We start from the raw sequence: 6,269 nt of genomic DNA on the forward strand, positions 1-6,269 counted from the left end.
CTCAAATTAAATTGGAAAATGAGATTGTTCTTAAAAATTGGGATAAATTATTGAGTTTTCTTCCAGAGGAAAATCAAACTGACCTGAATGAGTTATTGATATCACATGGGCAAGTTTGTGGAGACAAATTGGGAAGCACTAAAATGGCTATACATGACGTAGATGTGGGAAATGCTGTTCCAATCAAACAACATCCATATAGACTTAATCCTTTAAAATTGGCACGGGTTAACAAAGAGATTGAGAGTATGCTTAAAGATGGCATAATTGAAGTGGGTTGCAGCCAATGGAGCTCACCAATAGTGATGGTACCTAAGGCAGAGGTTTGTTAAGTCTTTTGGATGTTAAAAGGACAGATTAAAGGATTACTTAGTGTTGTATTATTTGGGGGTTATCTTTGAATTAATGATTGCTCAGATATTCAGTGTTTGTTTCAAAAAGGTTCACTTGAGTTCATAGAATAAACATTGTTTTGTTTTTAAAAATACTGGTCCATTTCTACTGTACCGTGCCTGTAGAGTGAGCCGTGTGCTCCCCACACCACAATCTATTAAAAGTTGTGGGTCAGGTGAACTTCATGATGATACATTTTGGAATTTCCTGAACCTTGACCCATAACAGCACAATGGGCGAGATTCTCCGACCCCCCCGCGGGGTCGGAGAATCGCCAGGGGCTGGCGTGAATCCCGCCCCCGACGGTTGCCGAATTCTCCGTCACTGGAGATTTGGCGGGGGCGGGAATCGCGCTGCGCCGGTTGGTGGCTACCCCCCCCCCCCCCCCCCCCACCCCCCCCCCCCCCCCCGCGATTCTCCGGCCCGAATGGGCCGAAGTCCTGCTGCTAGAATGCCAGTCCCGCCGGCGTGGATTGAACGACCTACCTTACCGGCGGGACAAGGTGGCGCGGGCGAACTCCGGGGTCCTCGGGGGGGGGGTATGGTCCCGTGGGGCGCCAGCTGGCGGGGCACCAAAGGCCTTTTCCGCCAGCTGGCGGGGCGGAAATTAGTCCGGCGCAGGCCTAGCCCCTCAAGGTTGGGGCTCGGCCCCCCAAGATGCGGAGGACTCAGCACCTTTGGGGCGGCGCGATGCCGGACTGATTTGCGCCGTTTTTGGCACCGGTCGGCAGACATCGCGCCGATACCGGAGAACTTCGCCCATGGTTACAACCTTCCTCGGTGCTCTGTCAGAAGGGTGTGAGGTTGGGCTGGCCTCAGAGGGATTGGGGTTGTGGGGGCAGGGGGGGGGAATGGGTGGACCTTGTGGGTGGGCTTGGCTCAGGCTGGTGGGGGTGGGGTGGGAGTGTGGTCGGCCGGGTGGGGTGGTGTGTGTGGTGGTGGGAGGGGGGTCGGCCGGGTGGGGTTGGGGTGTGTGATGGTGGGAGGGTGGTTGGCCGGGTGAGGTGGTGTGTGTGGTGGTTGGATGGGGGTCGTCCGGGTGGGGTGGGTGGTGGTGGGAGGGGGGTCGGCCGGATGGGGTGGGGTGTGTGTGGTGGGAGGGTGGTCGACCGGGTGAGTGTGGGGTGTGTGTTGGTGGGAGGGTGGTCGGCCGGCTGGGGTGTGTGTGGTGGGAGGGTGGTCGACCGGGTGGGTGTGGGGTGTGTGTTGGTGGGAGGGTGGTTGGCCGGGTGAGGTGGTGTGTGTGGTGGTTGGATGGGGGTCGGCCGGGTGGGGTGGGATGTGTGTGGTGGTGGTCAGCAGGGTGGGGGTGGGGTGGGGTGGGGTGTGGTGGGAGGGTGGTCGGCCGGGTGAGGGTCTGGTGTGTGGTGGTGGTCAGCCGGGTGGGGGTGAGATGCGGTGTCCATGCCGCTGGCCAGTTCTCCACCCCGACCCCCAATCAATGGGTGAACCTGGAGCATCCCGTGCACATTGGCCCTGCCGCGCACATTGTGCGGCCTCCTGTACCTGCCGGGGCCCCATATGCAGCCCATCCTCCCCCTGCCCCGCATCCTCTTCGCTGGACAAGGACCTGCATTCATCCTCCTCCGCCAGCACGTCGCCCGTCTGCTGTGCGATGTTGTGGAGGACGCAGCAGGCCGCCATGATGTGGGCAACCCTCCCATCATCATAATGGAGGGCACCTCCAGAGAGGTCCAGGCACCTGAACCGCATCTTCAGGATTCTGAAGTACCGCTTGATCATGCTCCTGGTCGCTGCCCAGGCATCCTGGTGGGTTTGATCAACATTGAAATGGATGTATTGTGCCGACTGAACATATAGGGCCTACGTGACTGTGCGGATGCGCCTGTGCACCGAGGCCTGTGAGATAAGGATATCCCCTCTCGGTGCCTGGATGGACCTGTGGCACAGAAGTTCAAGGCGACTGTCACCTTGATGGCCACCGGGAGTGAGTGTCCTCCCCCATTCCCAACCAGGACCTGTCCGACCATTTCCACCAGTCTACACGGTAGCCCCGGTTGGCACTGCGGACCCTGCCCGCCCATGTTCCCACCCCCTCTCTGCACTCGGGCCCTGTTGGTGCCCGGCACCTACTGCCAGGGGCACCATTGGCTGGGGCTGCACATGTCAGGGGTGCGCTCCGTGGTCCGCACACATCACCCAGCTGTAGGAGCTTCCTTAGGCGTTGCCCTTGGATGGGCCATGTGATATCCCACTGGTGGATGGTTGGAGGGGTGGTGATATGGCGGAGGGTGGGGCATCGAGGTTTTGAGTGGGGGCAGGGGTGTGGAGGTGGTGTAACTCTGCAGATCCAGGGACCAAAGCAGGTGGTCAGTGAGTTTGCAGCAAGATTTTTTTAAAAAAAATTAGTGTTCTAGGCGGGAACAGGAAGTCGACCTGCGGACGTCTGGGAAGACCCTCACCAATAAATTCTGGTGGAGAGGAAACCCGAGACACTACATGTGTAGTGTCTCCCACCCGCCCTCCTCCTCTAACCTAATAATAAAACCCATTGGTCTGAGGTAAGTACCATATTTTATTATATTATTATTATTTTTTATAAAAAATTTAATTTAGTTGTTAGCCAGATCTTGGTAGAAAGTTAGAGGAATGGCAGGGAAGGGAGTGCAATGTTCCTCCTGCAGGATGTTTGAGGTGAGGGATGCAGTTAGTGTCCCTGCTGATTTTACCTGCAGGAAGTGCTGCCATCTCCAGCTCCTCCAAGACCGAGTTAGGGAACTGGAGCTGGAGTTGGAAGAACTTCGGATCATTCGGGAGGCAGAAGGGGTCATAGATAGCAGCTTCAGGGAATTAGTTACACCAAAGATTGGAGATAGGTGGGTAACTGTTAGAGGGACTGGGAAAAAGCAGTCAGTGCAGGGATCCCCTGCGGTCGTTCCCCTGAGAAACAAGTATACCGCTTTGGATACTTGTGGGGACGACGACTTACCAGGGGTAAGCCATGGGGTACGGGCCTCTGGCACGGAGTCTGTCCCTGTTGCTCAGAAGGGAAGGGGGGAGAAGAGCAGAGCATTAGCAATTGGGGACTCTGTAGTCAGGGGCACAGATAGGCGATTTTGTGGGAGCGTGAGAGACTCACGTTTGGTATGTTGCCTCCCGGGTGCAAGGGTACGTGATGTCTCGGATCGTGTTTTCCGGGTCCTTAGGGGGGAGGGGGAGCAGCCCCAAGTCGTGGTCCACATTGGCACTAACGACATAGGTAGGAAAGGGGACAAGGATGTCAGGCAGGCTTTCAGGGAGCTAGGATGGAAGCTCAGAACTAGAACAAACAGAGTTGTTATCTCTGGGTTGTTGCCCGTGCCACGTGATAGTGAGATGAGGAATAGGGAGAGAGAGCATTTAAACACGTGGCTACAGGGATGGTGCAGGCGGGAGGGGTTCAGATTTCTGGATAACTGGGGCTCTTTCTGGGGAAGGTGGGACCTCTACAGACAGGATGGTCTACATCTGAACCTGAGGGGTACAAATATCCTGGGGGGGAGATTTGTTAGTGCTCTTTGGGGGGGTTTAAACTAATGCAGCAGGGGCATGGGAACCTGGATTGTAGTTTTAGGGTAAGGGAGAATGAGAGTATAGAGGTCAGGAGCACAGATTTGACGTCGCAGGAGGGGGCCAGTGTTCCGGTAGGTGGTTTGAAGTGTGTCTACTTCAATGCCAGGAGTATACGAAACAAGGTAGGGGAACTGGCAGCATGGGTTGGTACCTGGGACTTCGATGTTGTGGCCATTTCGGAGACATGGATAGAGCAGGGACAGGAATGGATGTTGCAGGTTCCGGGGTTTAGGTGTTTTAGTAAGCTCAGAGAAGGAGGCAAAAGAGGGGGAGGTGTGGCGCTGCTAGTCAAGAGCAGTATTACGGTGGCGGAGAGGATGCTAGATGGGGACTCTTCTTCCGAGGTAGTATGGGCTGAAGTTAGAAACAGGAAAGGAGAGGTCACCCTGTTGGGAGTTTTTTATAGGCCTCCTGATAGTTCTAGGGATGTAGAGGAAAGGATGGCGAAGATGATTCTGGATAAGAGCGAAAGTAACAGGGTAGTTATTATGGGAGACTTTAACTTTCCAAATATTGACTGGAAAAGATATAGTTCGAGTACAATAGATGGGTCGTTTTTTGTACAGTGTGTGCAGGAGGGTTTCCTGAAACAATATGTTGACAGGCCAACAAGAGGCGAGGCCACGTTGGATTTGGTTTTGGGTAATGAACCAGGCCAGGTGTTGGATTTGGAGGTAGGAGAGCACTTTGGGGACAGTGACCACAATTCGTTGACGTTTACGTTAATGATGGAAAGGGATAAGTATACACCGCAGGGCAAGAGTTATAGCTGGGGGAAGGGCAATTATGATGCCATTAGACGTGACTTGGGGGGGATAAGGTGGAGAAGTAGGCTGCAAGTGTTGGGCACACTGGATAAGTGGGGCTTGTTCAAGGATCAGCTACTGTGTGTTCTTGATAAGTATGTACCGGTCAGGCAGGGAGGAAGGCGTCGAGCGAGGGAACCGTGGTTTACCAAGGAAGTGGAATCTCTTGTTAAGAGGAAGAAGGAGGCCTATGTGAAGATGAGGTGTGAAGTTTCAGTTGGGGCGATGGATAGTTACAAGGTAGCGAGGAAGGATCTAAAGAGAGAGCTAAGACGAGCAAGGAGGGGACATGAGAAGTATTTGGCAGGAAGGATCAAGGATAACCCAAAAGCTTTCTATAGGTATGTCAGGAATAAGCGAATGACTAGGGAAAGAGTAGGACCAGTCAAGGACAGGGATGGGAAATTGTGTGTGGAGTCTGAAGAGATAGGCGAGATACTAAATGAATATTTTTCATCAGTATTCACTCAGGAAAAAGATAATGTTGTGGAGGAGAATGCTGAGCCCCAGGCTAATAGAATAGATGGCATTGAGGTACGTAGGGAAGAGGTGTTGGCAATTCTGGACAGGCTGAAAATAGATAAGTCCCCGGGACCTGATGGGATTTATCCTAGGATTCTCTGGGAGGCCAGGGAAGAGATTGCTGGACCTTTGGCTTTGATTTTTATGTCATCATTGGCTACAGGAATAGTGCCAGAGGACTGGAGGACAGCAAATGTGGTCCCTTTGTTCACAAAGGGGAGCAGAGACAACCCCGGCAACTATAGACCGGTGAGCCTCACGTCTGTAGTGGGTAAAGTCTTGGAGGGGATTATAAGAGACAAGATTTATAATCATCTAGATAGGAATAATATGATCAGGGATAGTCAGCATGGCTTTGTGAAAGGTAGGTCATGCCTCACAAACCTTATTGAGTTCTTTGAGAAGGTGACTGAACAGGTAGATGAGGGTAGAGCAGTTGATGTGGTGTATATGGATTTCAGCAAAGCGTTTGATAAGGTTCCCCACGGTAGGCTATTGCAGAAAATACGGAGGCTGGGGATTGAGGGTGATTTAGAGATGTGGATCAGAAATTGGCTAGCTGAAAGAAGACAGAGGGTGGTGGTTGATGGGAAATGTTCAGAATGGAGTACAGTCACAAGTGGAGTACCACAAGGATCTGTTCTGGGGCCGTTGCTGTTTGTCATTTTTATCAATGACCAAGAGGAAGGCGCAGAAGGGTGGGTGAGTAAATTTGCAGACGATACTAAAGTCGGTGGTGTTGTCGATAGTGTGGAAGGATGTAGCAGGTTACAGAGGGATATAGATAAGCTGCAGAGCTGGGCTGAGAGGTGGCAAATGGAGTTTAATGTAGAGAAGTGTGAGGTGATTCACTTTGGAAGGAATAACAGGAATGCGGAATATTTGGCTAATGGTAAAGTTCTTGAAAGTGTGGATGAGCAGAGGGATCTAGGTGTCCATGTACATAGATCCCTGAAAGTTGCCACCCAGGTTGAT

This window comes from Scyliorhinus torazame, chromosome 8, assembly GCF_047496885.1.
Source record: "Scyliorhinus torazame isolate Kashiwa2021f chromosome 8, sScyTor2.1, whole genome shotgun sequence".
In the NCBI taxonomy this organism is placed as follows: Eukaryota; Metazoa; Chordata; class Chondrichthyes; order Carcharhiniformes; family Scyliorhinidae; genus Scyliorhinus; species Scyliorhinus torazame.